Raw genomic sequence first — 13965 nt, 5'->3', positions numbered from 1 at the left:
TGAACTGGTGAACTAGGCGTAATTGCCAAATATTTATCTATAAGTTAGATTTTTTGGTGCCACATATGCAAACAATGAACAGTGAAAGCATTTTAGAATGTATTGTGCCTTTGAAAATCCGAATGGCCAACTTTAAACAATCTTGGATACTTCTCCTTTTTTTCTTTTTTTTTTCTTTTTTGACGCAAGGAGAGCGTTTAATATTATAATAATAATATGAAATAATACTTCATCACGGCAGAGACACCCTCTTTTGACAAAAGTTTGATCCTTTTTGAAACAATTTTATCAATGCCAGATACTACCAGTTAAGCATTGATTTAAAGGAAGTGGAATGTTTCAAATCTTATTTAGCGGCTCATGTTCGTGTACTTTTCGGTGTAGGTAGACCTTACGTTGGAAACCAAACCGAACTGTTTGAATAAAAAAATAAAGAATAAAAATAAACTGCAATTGTAGCTTGATAATAGTTTTGACATCCACGGTCCATTTTGATTATATTTCATGCCAGTATATAAGTGCATATAACATATAAGTATGAGGAAATAAATTCATCAAAATATAAATATTTTTTTATTTTAAGAAACGAACAAACCTCAGAAATAGGTTGCAAGTTATACCACGCAATGAAATGTTGCCGCTGACTTTACGGTGAGTTGCACAATGATGCAATGGCAATGACAATGTATCCTCAAATTGATCGTGTACTCTATTTGATGTAACAAGGTAGCGTGGCCGAGTGGTCTAAGGCGCTGGTTTTAGGCACCAGTCATTTCGATGGCGTGGGTTCGAATCCCATCGCTGCCATATTTTTTTTTTACGCGGAAACGAAGGGTGTGTGGTGCTTATGATCTAATATATGTTAAATTATTAATATTGTATAATTCGTATGTTATAAATGTTTTCTACAATGACGTTATTAATAGACTGAAAGTAAGATGAAGTTGCTTCTTACTGCACACAGTTATATGTGGGCGTTATGTCTATTAAGTCATATAACGTTAAATTTGCTCTTCTATTTTATTTTTAATTTCGCTTTGTAAAGTGTGTAAGTTTTCATATATATTTTATATATATATATATATATATAAATGAAAATCGTCTATATATATATATATATATATAAATGAAAATCGTCTATATATATATATTATATATATATATATATATATATATATATATATATATATATATATATATATATATATATATATATATATATATATATATATATATATATATATATATATATATATATATGTGGGTGTGTGTTTGTTTGTGTGCATACAATTGGTATGTGGCGGCGAGTGTGGGAAAGAATGAGACAAACCTATACATTGACGAGGACCGACGAATGCTTGGTATTTTGACGTTCCCGGTATCACCACCATTAACCTTTTACAAACCGAGAATATGATTCGCTCGATGGAGAATGTTAAGAAACTATAAATTTCTCTTTTCCAGGTGTATAGAGAAATAGAAAAGCAAAACCCTCGGGAGTTTTTCTTTACCCTGTTTGAGTGAACCCAAAGACAACAGCCTACGGCCATAACCAAATGAAACTGAAGAGGGGTATTCATAATGTGGCTGAGGGGCACAGTCTGCCATGACAATAGGGACAAAAGATAGGCTTATAGAATGCTTTTTCCTATTATTTCTTTCGACTCCTTGGAATTTTTGCCACTCTTGTTTGGAGAATAAGTTAAAGAGAAAAAGAAAAAAAAAAAAGAAAAATACATATATACAAAAAAAAACGGGTTTTTTTCCCCTCTCTCTTCACACTTTGCAAGTTCGAGGCCGCAGGATTGTTGCTAAGCAGAATTGACAAGCGAAACACTATTTTTTTTTACTTCTTCTTCTTCTTTTTCTATCGAGCTATGGGATTGTGGAAGACTTGTCATGGGAGAAAGAGAAAAAAGGAGGTTTTGCAAGGGGCTTAGACTTGATATGATTTTTAAACTAGGGATTTGAGAGATTAGAAACTCACGCGACATTTATAAACTTAAACTGGGATTACGTTATAGTGACATTAGGATAAGAAGCTTATGGCCAGTGAGTTCTTGGATAGCCATGCTATTTATGGGACGTATAACACACATAAGGGGATCAAAACTAGGAGGCACGCGTACTAAAACCAACACAAACCAATGGGCTGTTAGTAAAAGCATCTTTGAATGACATCGTGTTGTAATAGTATACCAATTATATACGGCGCAGGGGGAGCCTAAGCTATAACGGGATTTTCTAGTTGAGAGTATAGATATTCCGTACCGCGAGGATTTTGCAGGAGAGAAGAATAGCTTCGTAATTGTTCGTCGATAAGAAGGTGTCTAACTCTGGGGAAAGTGGAAATGGGAAATTCCCGGCAAGTTGATTGAACATCTACACACACGTGCATAATCGGGTTAAACATTTGACGATATCACCTTTGCTGTGTATATCAAGTTGAGAGTGAAGTGTGCATACATATATAAACCGACTGTTAGCAGGGAGCTTGCAAGAATAAATAGAAGCTTAGCGGCGTACCTGCGGATTGGAGACAGAAATGAGGAATGTAACGTTACAAATATCGATCTGGGAACCAGCACCCCACCCCCCCCCCTTCTCCACCATCCCTTCTGCAGCATCCCTCAATAAGACCATTTAACATGATAGGTTTACATTGTAAAACTGCATGCTATTTCTTATACTCGCAACCCCAAATATAAAAGGGCTGACTATGTTTTGTACGTTGTATATACTGACCAGATATATAACAATAGTGAATGATCCACGTTAACCATTGAGGTGTAAATCTTAGTAGTCGGTTTATAGGACTAACTAATTTCAACGGTTATTACTAGTCAAATGTCATCGATAAGATCAGAGCCGCTTGGATCTGGGTAATTTTTCGATATTATTCTATACTAAAACTGCTGCATTGTGAAATTTATCAATTGATATTTATATTTTATATCGAAATTTATATGAAATTATGAAGAATGATGTTCTAGACCTATGAGGATTTAAACCAGAAAAAGCATGATCCCGGGTCAATATCTTTACTCCTCAAATCGGGTTACCCGTTTCCCCCATATTGACCTCGGGCGGCCCCGGGTCTATATAGTCTCCTTCCCATCCCTCCCCTCCCATCATTCTTGTTCCCTTTATGATATGACGTCAGTGCGAAGTGACCCTACATAAACTCATTAGTATTGTTCCTAATGTTAGTTTGCTAAGCATTGTTTATATTTCCAAATGATTCCAAAGGTGACGAAGAGAATACAGTTGATTAAGTCTGGTCCCAATGATGCAAGATCTGTTGGATGTGGCAATGTCAGATCGACCATGTTATGTGACCATTTCAAGTAGGTCCTTCTAGCCGATTTCGGGTCATGTAGATGACCTCTTCTACATATGGAGAACCAGCCAGAAGTCGCACATCACCTCATCGGCGAATCATGTAAAACGGTTGCATTTGATGCAACAGCCGATTTTCATGGCTTTATCAGTTAAAACTGGTAAAGGTGAGTAGCCGTTAATCAGTTAAAACTGTTGTGTGTAGCTATTCCACAACATATATTACATTTATGACCAGTTGCTACTGAGAAAGGCTTACAAACAGAAAATACATGCAATCCAATGCATAGTGATTGACTGCAATATGCAGACTATACCTGAAAGGTTTCGCCAATAAGTTTTCGTACACATTTTATAACAGAAAGTGGATGACACTTTACTGCACAGAACTTAAAATCTGCAATTTGAAACATCTTTACGAGGTTTACGCATTAGTCAAACATAGGGACAGTTGTTTAGACTCCTAATCAGTCATTAATTGATACAACCTTTGAGTAACGAATTCGTCTGTTAGTTAATTTACCACAGTAGCATCTACTGACAGGTCTAACATTCCGTGTTTCGGTGTTATAACACACTTCAGTTTATACTGATGAACGTTTGTCTCTTATTCACTGCAGTAAAAACTGATCAAGCAATGTACATCGGGTGGATGCATCATGGAAATAATACCAGAGTGGGGTGAAATGCTGTATAACATACGATTTTTAACATACATACATAAAAACATATAAGTAAACTATGAGAAAGTGCCACCATATGCTGAACTGAGTCCCAATAAAAATTGTGGGTGCAGATAGGGGGACATAGTAACAGACGATAACTTTTTAATAACATTATCGCTTCACTGGTCGTGCGCAGGACCAAAGTGAGGGTTTAGTACGATGTATTATTTATCTCCCCAACAAACACATCAAAACAACTCCAATACGCGTGCCATACACACTTAACCAAAATAAACTAGACCAATTTACAACAAAATCGGATTTATCAAATTACCATCCGTATTAGCGATTCTCCCAACAGCTTACGACAGGATTACTGGAATTGAAGAAGAAGAAGAAGAAAAAGCCTCCTCAAAGTTGATATATCGAGAGAGGGAGAGAGATATTTATAAAGACACCAAAGCACATTCCAGTATTTAAAGACATGTTTATATGCCCTTCTACATCTTCTTTAAACATGATTCGTCCAATACAAAAAGAACGAGATTGTCAAGAAAAAGAACATGGTTGGGACAAAAATCTTAAAGAAGTTGATAAGCTGAAGGCTATCCCCTTCAACACTTTCAAGAGTGTTTGTGTAGAAAAACCTTTCAATTTGAGTGAGTTTGTTGAAAGATTTCCCACAAGTTGCTTTTGTGTGTCTGTGTGTATAAAAGTTTCTTGTTTTGAAGAAACCCCGATGTTTAAGCCTTCACTGACACTTTGTCATGATTTTCCGAATTCTCAAAAACAAACTGTTTCATCTTGTTTGCTTTTAACTTGTTTCCCTTCAATAGTTCTTTTGGGAGTATCAATAAGAAAGTTTTTTTTTTACGCCATGGCTTCTCTTTACAATAAAGATTGTTGTACATGGGCGACAAAAAAAGTGAGTCGTCGAATCGAATAAAAGATGGTTTAGAAACCGTTACTTTAGGGTTTTCTCTTACACCTTGTTCAGCCGTTTAGAAGGACCTATATCCTCGGTTGATATGGTATAAAACATGGGATTTAGGTTAGTATGAGCTAATACTCAGTCACTTACCCAGTCACTATTCATCTTTGCTTCCGTTTGATTTCATCAAACCACAAACCCCAAAAGCCAATGAATCACCTGAAACTTTTGGTGACGGTGACATTTTGCGTGTGCTTTCTGTGTTCAAGATTCTCTGTGTAAACAGATGCTATATTACTTGTAAGTGACTTAACGTAAGTCGTTTAGTAGGGCCCGTACTTCACAGACACCGGTGATGTCTAGTACGAGGTGGGGAGGGTGTGGTGAGAAGGGGCGTCCCTTCATGTACCAAATCGACAGGATTTTCGCTCACACATGCATGGCTATCACAAATTCCGTTGCTGTCGAAGATGGGGTGTGAGGAGAGGGAGTTGTCCCATCATGCACCAAATGCATGGTGACAGCCGTGTATAGGGTCAGTGAAACAAAACTTTCATTTGTATGAACATGAAATACTGAATGTAGAGAAAATTTTTTTACTGACATTGACAATACAGTCGAGATGTCGAATTCAAAGTCGAATCATTTTGAAATCCGATCTAAAATTACTATTGAAAGTTTTAATTTTTGTTACCGTTATGGTTGTACCATACATATTTCAAACGAGTTAGTAATCTCTATCGATACGGAGCCGTTGGCTTGACACATTTTGATATTATACTGAACATCGATATTAGTTTTGACGTCACAGACTCACAAAACAATCTATGATAGAAATGAACCTTTCAATCAAACCCATAGTTTAGCAGTGCCCACACGTTAACTTCAATTTAAACATATCTTGCATGTTTCCATTTTCTTAATACGTTATGTTTTTTTCTGCAAGCTAAGTGAATCATACAAAATATAAGTAATATTACAAAATTCTTCATCCCGTAGTCTATCACGATATAAAGATGTATGTTACATATCCTAATGTTCCACAATAGTAACCCAGAAAATATACCCCTACCCACTGTGTAAATGATTAGATTAGATCAATAAAGTGTTTACATTTCTTAAGCAAATTTGCTAAAAATTGTGACATTGTTACCAGGTTACCGTACACTGCTGTCTGTTATATGTGATTGCTATTGTTATATGTGATTGCTACTGTTATATGTGATTGCTACTGTTATATGTGATTGCTACTGTTATATGTGATTGCTACTGTTATATGTGATTGCTATACTGTTATATGTGATTGCTATACTGTTATATGTGATTGCTATTGTTATATGTGATTGCTACTGTTATATGTGATTGCTACTGTTATATGTGATTGCTATACTGTTATATGTGATTGCTGTCTGTTATATGTGATTGCTACTGTCATATGTGATTGCTATACTGTTATATGTGATTGCTATACTGTTATATGTGATTGCTGTCTGTTATATGTGATTGCTACTGTTCTATGTGATTGCGGTGGTGTTTGTAGATATATATAATAACATCTTATATCGATCGGTATTAGATGATTTGCCAAAGATTTCATTCACGACTCCCAAATATGTAACGGTTTCTTCAGTTTTTTGTTAAGATCGAATAAAAGATGTCGTTTCCTTTCTGTCGTCAACATTTCCAGAAATCAAGATGAAATGAATGCAACTTAAGTATTGCCTACGATTGGTCGATATTTCTTAATAATATCCTCAAACCAGGGTGGGGCTGGGTTGGTCTCTTTAATATTAAATTTAATTCATTTAGATGTCAAAAATTCATCGATGCAATTCGAACCTCCTTTAAACCAACCATATTATACACGTTTAGTCGTTAACAAGTCTCGACAGGAAAAATAATTGCAAAACTATTTCAAACAAGGATAAATCAGCATATTCCTTTAATTCGTATAACTTCTGAAAATCGGGGAGGGGTGCGTACGTTCCCACCCCAACCCCCACCCCCCCACATATGTACGAGTCTGTCCATACAGAAAAGAAGTTAGGAGATGAAGTAAATCAGACACACCGAAGGGAAATATGATTAATAATTAAACTGAGCAAATTAATTTCAAATGAATTAAGCTCATTCAGCTCAACGATCTCTCTTCATCATATATTTCCGGGTCCTTTAATATCACCTTCCAAACTGTAACAATTTTAGGTATCACCTGTAACTTGGGGAGGTAGGTGGGTGGGGTGGTGAAGGGTATATAAGGGGTGGGGTGGGGGTTTAAGTTCGTGAGTGGCACACGTCCGATTGACAAATTTTGTAGAATAAAAGTTTTCAGTAATTATTCCAAATTGATTCCAAATAGAGAATTAGATTAATCTCTTTAGAAAAAATATTGAATTTTTTATTGGGTGGGTTTTGGTGTGTTTAGTGAGTTTTTCTTATTTTTTTTATTGCTATTTAAAACTATGTACTGATAATATTGAAAAAAGATGAAGAAGAAGAAGATGCCACCCACTTTCCATAAAAACAAGGAAAGAATTATAAATTGAAATTTATCATATGCTATGAGAATAAGCTTTTGTAAAAATATAACAAAATTGACCTTCGGATCTGCATTTCCTCCTAAAATTCGACACAGTTTTAAAACGGAGAAGACAGGGTAACAAAAAACCTTTTAAGTAAAGACCTGACCAATTCTCTTTTCCTTTTACATATCTTTTTTCTTATTTCTGCTGATTTGTTTTTAATAAAAAAAAATAGTTCAGTTATTAAATGTCTTCTGTACGTCGTTAAAATTGAATTTTTCATTGTAAAAACGGACCTGTAAATTTTCACAAAGCTATAAAGTCAGCTGATAGGTGAAACCATCCTATTATTTACGAAGGTTATTGGTAATTTTTAATTGACACACTTTAATTTTTTTTATTATATATATCTATATTCAATTGTACTACCATGCCTCCACATAAAACCAGCAAAAAGCTATACTCGCTCTCACGGGAAAACAGTACCCACTTGAGGTAAAAGTACAAACGAGCACGCTTTTACAACCCAAAAAATTTGTCTTTTTTTTAATTTTTTATCTTTTGCTATTATTTTTTTTGTTTCTTCATTATTTTCAATTGGCTGACGGTGCATTTTAAACAGATCATTACAGGAGCAGAAGTTTCTCCTCGTTTCGGAGAGCGGTAAGTATAAAGTTGTCCTCGTATGGTAAATGGGTAAGTTCATCACAAATTTATAACTATGGCAAGGTTTTTTTTCTGTTTCTTTTCATTTTCCCTTTTACTATTATTTTGATTTTTTTCTTCTTCTTCTTCACATGTAGAAGAATGGAGCACTGTCGGTTGTTGGACGTGTAGTATAACGCAAATGTACCTAAGGGATTCCATCCACTCCCGAAAATATGTCAAACGGCGAAAACTGAAAGAGAGAGCGAGAGAGGCAAGAAAAGAAAAAAACATGAAAAGTGGAAACGAATGACAATAATTGAGGAATTTGTGAGTAAAAAGGTTCAAGAAGAATTCAAACAAAAATTAGAGAAAAAAAAGAGAGAGAATTTTGTTCTATAATTTATAGAAAGCTCGAGAGAACACATATATAATAGAAAAGTGATAAGAATTCGCTTTTTGTTGTCGCTTGTAAGTGTTAAATATGACAAGCTTTAATAAATAAAAAGCCGTGTTTTTTTTTTAATATGCCAATTTAATCGGAAGGAAGGAAGTACGGAGTGAACAAGCATTTCGAATGCGTTTATGTAGATGTAAGAGGTCAATATTATTTAACAAAACTATGTAAATATTTAATCCGTTAGTGGACGTGATTGTTTGCGACTGTTTTTGTCTCTTTTATTTATTAAAGATATATAATATAAGTATATATGTTCAATTAGCCTATATACAGTAACAATAATGTTTGTTCGTGCTTACAATCATGAGCGGCGGGGTCGGGCGGGCTACGTTCGGCCCTTTTTTCACGATAAACTTAGAAGTGCCCCTTTTTATTGACAAGAGAAACTTTTGTTGAGAAATTAAACAACAATGTTACAATTAAAAAGTTTCGTTATGCCGAAACACATTCAAATATACTTGAATTATAGTGGAACGGAATGCACATATAGGTAATCCACATTGTCATTAAGTTTCAATTTGATGTTGTGACGCCCCCCCTTTTTAGAATTTCACATGTCCCACTGCGTGCCAGCACCCACCCACCCCCACCCTCCAGAATGAACCATTTTTGTTCATAAGTTTGGCACAAAGTGTGTCAAATGTACATTTTTACGTTGCGTATCCTGCATATGGTTATAACATAACACTCGTTACGCGTCAATGATTGCTGAAATCTTTTACACAAACATATACACGAGAGGGAAAAAAACCCACTGCAGTTGTTCTCTACCACTTAGCGAGTAATTAACAAAATTGGTTAATGAATTTACCAGAATTAATCCTATCCTCACTTAAAATAATCGTGTTTTAAAATCAATGTTGTGTTTTGGCCTTTTTCCCTACCTCTCTCTCTCTCTCTTTGCACCTGCGTTTCACAGTTTAGGTCGAAATATAAAGAATTGAAAAAGAAAAAGAAAGATAATTACAAAAACAACGAAGTTTACATTGATAACCTCACATCTTTTGCTTCTTGTTTAATTAGAAGAAACCACCACAAAGTCGGTACAATGTCGTGATTACTGTTACGTAACCATTCACACACACACACATACATACATCTCTCGGAATTGACTAAGTGATAAGGGGGCAGATGCCATATCGCTAACCCAAGAGCCTCAAGAGCCTCAGAATCACGACAGCCGTTTTAACAGAAGACGTTAATAATTAATACTTTAAAAGCTTTTGAGAGGAAGAACAGCAGGTATGATACTCAGCTTCCAGAGCGCATTGCATCAATCAAGAACGGAAAAAATATGCCAGTCCCCAAGATTTATTTTCAAGAAAAATGACAAATATTTTTTGCTTCTATCACTTGGATTAAATGAATAAAAAATGATTATCAATCAGTTTTCCCTTCCTTTTTTTTCTGTCGTTGTTGTTGGCTGTTTGTAAATTGATCCAGTAGAGGGAAATAAGAGGAGAGATATGGAGGAAACTATGGGTGTACATTGAGAAGATGTTCTCAAATGACAAAAAAAAAAAAGCTTTCAGATAGGAAGAAAATCAAAAGTCATGAGGATAAGGGTGAACTTTTAGTTCAAAATACTTAAAAGTTTTGCGGCTCAGAAAAGATTATCGAATCGGGTTGATATGGAAAAGAACAAAACTTGACATAGAAAGTAACAACAAAAAAATAACCGATGGGCAAATTTGTCACAAAGAAAATCTATCGTTTACATATTAGCACCAGCAGTGAATTGAGATGACGCCTTTATTTACAGTTGATTCAAAAAGTATTTACAATAAAATTAGTTGGGAAGATTATATAAGCTTTGAAAGAAGTGAAAACCGGGAATGAGATGAGATATCAATTTACATTTTATTCGGTATACAACGGTAAAGTAGGAAAATTGACTTTTGTGCTTGGCAGGTTCAGTGATTTGACTACTAAGAGGTAACGGTTAACGCGTTTAAATAGCTTCGAACAGATTATGGATATCATAATGTAATTACAGATTTTTTTTGGCCGCATTTAATACTTTTAACGCGATTATTGTTGAGTAACACAGGGATATGCTTCAGTGACGAGAAATAAATATGAGAATATTTGCATAATTTAAATTTATGTAATGTAAAAAGGAGTAATTAAGTGATAAAAATAGCTAACTGATCCCCATCAAGACACCGGTATCTTTTTATTGTTAAGGGTGTAAACCAGCAAAAGGTATAAAAGAGGATAAAACAATTGGGAAACCAGCTATGAATCTCTGTAGAGGGGTTTTTGGTATACTTATCAGGTAACAGCTCAAAAAAGGGGTGTAAGGGGAGGGTTGGTCCCTACCCTTTGAGAAATGTTGGTAAATTGAAGGGTGCAAAGATGCGTAACTTGTGATATATTTTGAAACCTTTTAAACAATATTGAAGAATTGTCGACTGGTTAGGTTGTACAGCATATACATGTTAGAGTATATATTTATTAAATCTACACAAGGATTTCCTTTTTGTACTCCCACCAGTGGGAGGAGAGGGCGAGGTGGCGTTGGCTTCCTCGGAAATACACGAGGTTGCGCTCCTGTCAGCCAATGTTGCGCCCTGTCAGCCCATTGAGTAACCGAAAAATCCCCAGGTAAAGTTATTGATTTCCGATCATCAGTATTGCCCCTAAATTTTATCATGTTAACAATTTCACAAATTTGGAAAAGTATTATTATAGAAGTTCAAACCCCAAGCCAACCTCCCACCCCACCCCCTTCCTTTTAATCAAGAAATGCTCAAACTGTAATTAAGTAGTACAATATCACACGATTAAAAATATCAAGGAGTGAAGCTGATTTGATAGTGGAATCTAATTATTGCTATAGTCGAAGTTTGAGCAATAGGGACCATTTTTTTCAGATCTCAAGTCACAAAAAAATAAAACTGAAAAGTAAACTTATATTATAACCAGCGGTGTTCAGCAGTCCAATTCCCTCCGGCTTCTTGAGGTTCGTACCATTCGGCAAGTTTCGGTAAGCTTCGGCAGGTTTATCTTACAGACCACTGCAGATCTTTTCTTGCCCCTATGGATCCTAAACCTGTTCGTTTATTGTTTGTCGCTGACGTTTCAATTTATCATCTTGATTAGATAGCCTCTTACATGCATTAACTAATTTTATCTTTTTTATTCCTTGGACACACTGAAGCCAAGCAATACGTGGGAATACTGCAGTGTCGTACGCTATATACTTCTGTAATGATAAAACGCGAGGTACATACATACAGATGTTGTTTACGGATTAAGATATACAGAATCCACATAGTGTCAGCATTCCAAACAAGAAATGTGGTCGTTACGAGAAAAGTCAATATGGGGTTAGTTTTAGCCGGTACAATTGACATTGCAACACAACACACTGAACCACCGCAAGGCGGAATCTTTATAGATGTGAACTGCAAAAGTTCAGTTGTGTGAAATGTCAATCAGAACCACACAGTGGCGCAACCTCAGTTACATCTCATATGAATCCGTTGAAGGTGTAGAGGAGAGAGATATGGAAAAGTGTAATGGAGAAAGGGGATCTGAAACAGGGAAACAATTATATATATGCCCCCGCCCACCTCCCCCCCCCCCGCTCCCTTTAGTTTAATACCACAGTATTGTTGTCGTGATCACGGTATCGTACATATATGTACTCACTAAACTGTAGTCCCACCACGTAACCCAGTACTGGTTTCGTTAGGAACAAAGACGGAACCAATAATCGGCGCCCAAGAGTATTTATGGTTTTTAAGAATGGTGTAGTGAGGTTTACTATTCTCTCAATCAGTAGATCTCTTAATATTATTATCGGCATATTGTATCTGTAATCGGGAAAAGGCGAAAGAGGTACATAAGGAATAATTGCTTAGGGCTGAGGAGGGGGGCTGTTCCCCTACTGCTGGTGCTGCTGGGAATAAGGGTCATGTGATCATTCTCAAGCTGTTGAAAGAAAACAATAATATTTTAAGGGCTTCTGTGGCATACAAATATGAGATATTCAATATTTAGGTTTGCTGAAGATTTACACAGACAGGACATAAATATTCGATTGACCAACAGCAACCAGGGGTAATCACCAACCCACCCAACCCCTATTTTTGCATCATACCGTACGTAGATTACACAGTTTGTTCGTAAATTGAAGTGGTTGAAAACCTCCTCATTTACGTCAGTAGTTGTATCCTCCTTAAATAATCCATCCGTAAGAGGAAAATCAATTCTAATTACCCAAGTGATTAAAATCTAGGATCAACTTTATACTGATTGTTGGAGTGGGGTGGGGTGGGGATGGGGGTGGGGTGGAGATAGGGGTGGGGCGGATGAGGAGAATAAGAAGACGAAACAGTTTCCTGTTCTTTGCGGGTCCTTTAATCAGGCATAACAAGATTGAGGACCATGTATACACATCTATACACGATTTGTATCTAATATAATACAATGAACCGCAGAAACCGGTAAGAGAAACGGTTACGCGAATTACAGATCTTAAAGCAACATGTTGAGTTAGTGTTTCGTTTCAAGTTTTCGATGATATTCGAAACCACACAAATATTCTACCAATGGATATATAGCTAGTATTTATAGCTAATAGTCAGATAATGAACTAACTGTGGCAAAATATTCCGAATTTTTGTAGTTTACCATGTAAATGGGGTAAATACTATAGGGTGATCGAAATTATAAGTGTCTGAGCAAAGAAATATTGAGAACTTATGTGGAAATATGAATTACTTACCCTTTTAAAATTCATTTAGTGGAGAAAACGACTGTCTTATAGTCTATAGTCTTAATCTTATAGTCCATTTTAACTGGATCATCAGTATTCGCCACAAATGTTTAGCTGAAATTTTTTAGAATATTTCAAAAGTACTTTCCTATTAACGGCTTTGATCCTCCAAATTATTCTCAAGCATTGCGGATTATGAAGATTATTAAAATGGAGGATAAAGAAGCGTCTATATTGCTTAAAATTGACATTAAAACTGCTTGTTGAAATGAGAGCAAGTGTGACCATTCATCTGACTTTCTGTCATATTTTGTGGGCAAATACCGACGACTATATAGTACTAACGGTTAACTGCACCATTTGGGGGAGAAACGAGGCAGTTGATAGCGTTTATGTCAGCTATTTTAAATATTATCTCTTTATCTAACCCTTCCCTATCCTACGCACAAACACACACGCGTACACCTGCATACGTACACACATACGTACACACAAGAGAACTTACATGGAACGTGACGATATACGGTTCTATAATTGTGAAATGCAAGCAAGCAAGCGGCTGCAGCTTTAAACGAGAAATGAGAAAGATGTGGAGATATCGAAAAGAACTGTTGGCGCACTATATACACTGCAAATGTTCTGTACAACTCGTCAGACGCAGTCACGGATGGAGGAAC

The 13965-nt window shown here is 35.8% G+C and overlaps 1 non-coding gene across 1 annotated transcript; it reads left to right on the top strand.

The window, feature by feature from the left end:
* Positions 1–725: 725 nt before the first annotated feature.
* Trnal-uag (transfer RNA leucine (anticodon UAG)) lies at positions 726–807 on the top strand. The gene has a single exon. It is a non-coding gene; the product is annotated as a tRNA-Leu (tRNA).
* Positions 808–13965: the final 13158 nt, after the last annotated feature.

This window comes from Apostichopus japonicus, chromosome 8, assembly GCF_037975245.1.
Source record: "Apostichopus japonicus isolate 1M-3 chromosome 8, ASM3797524v1, whole genome shotgun sequence".
NCBI classification, from domain to species: Eukaryota; Metazoa; Echinodermata; class Holothuroidea; order Aspidochirotida; family Stichopodidae; genus Apostichopus; species Apostichopus japonicus.
This window is presented reverse-complemented; position numbering and strand designations above follow the sequence as displayed.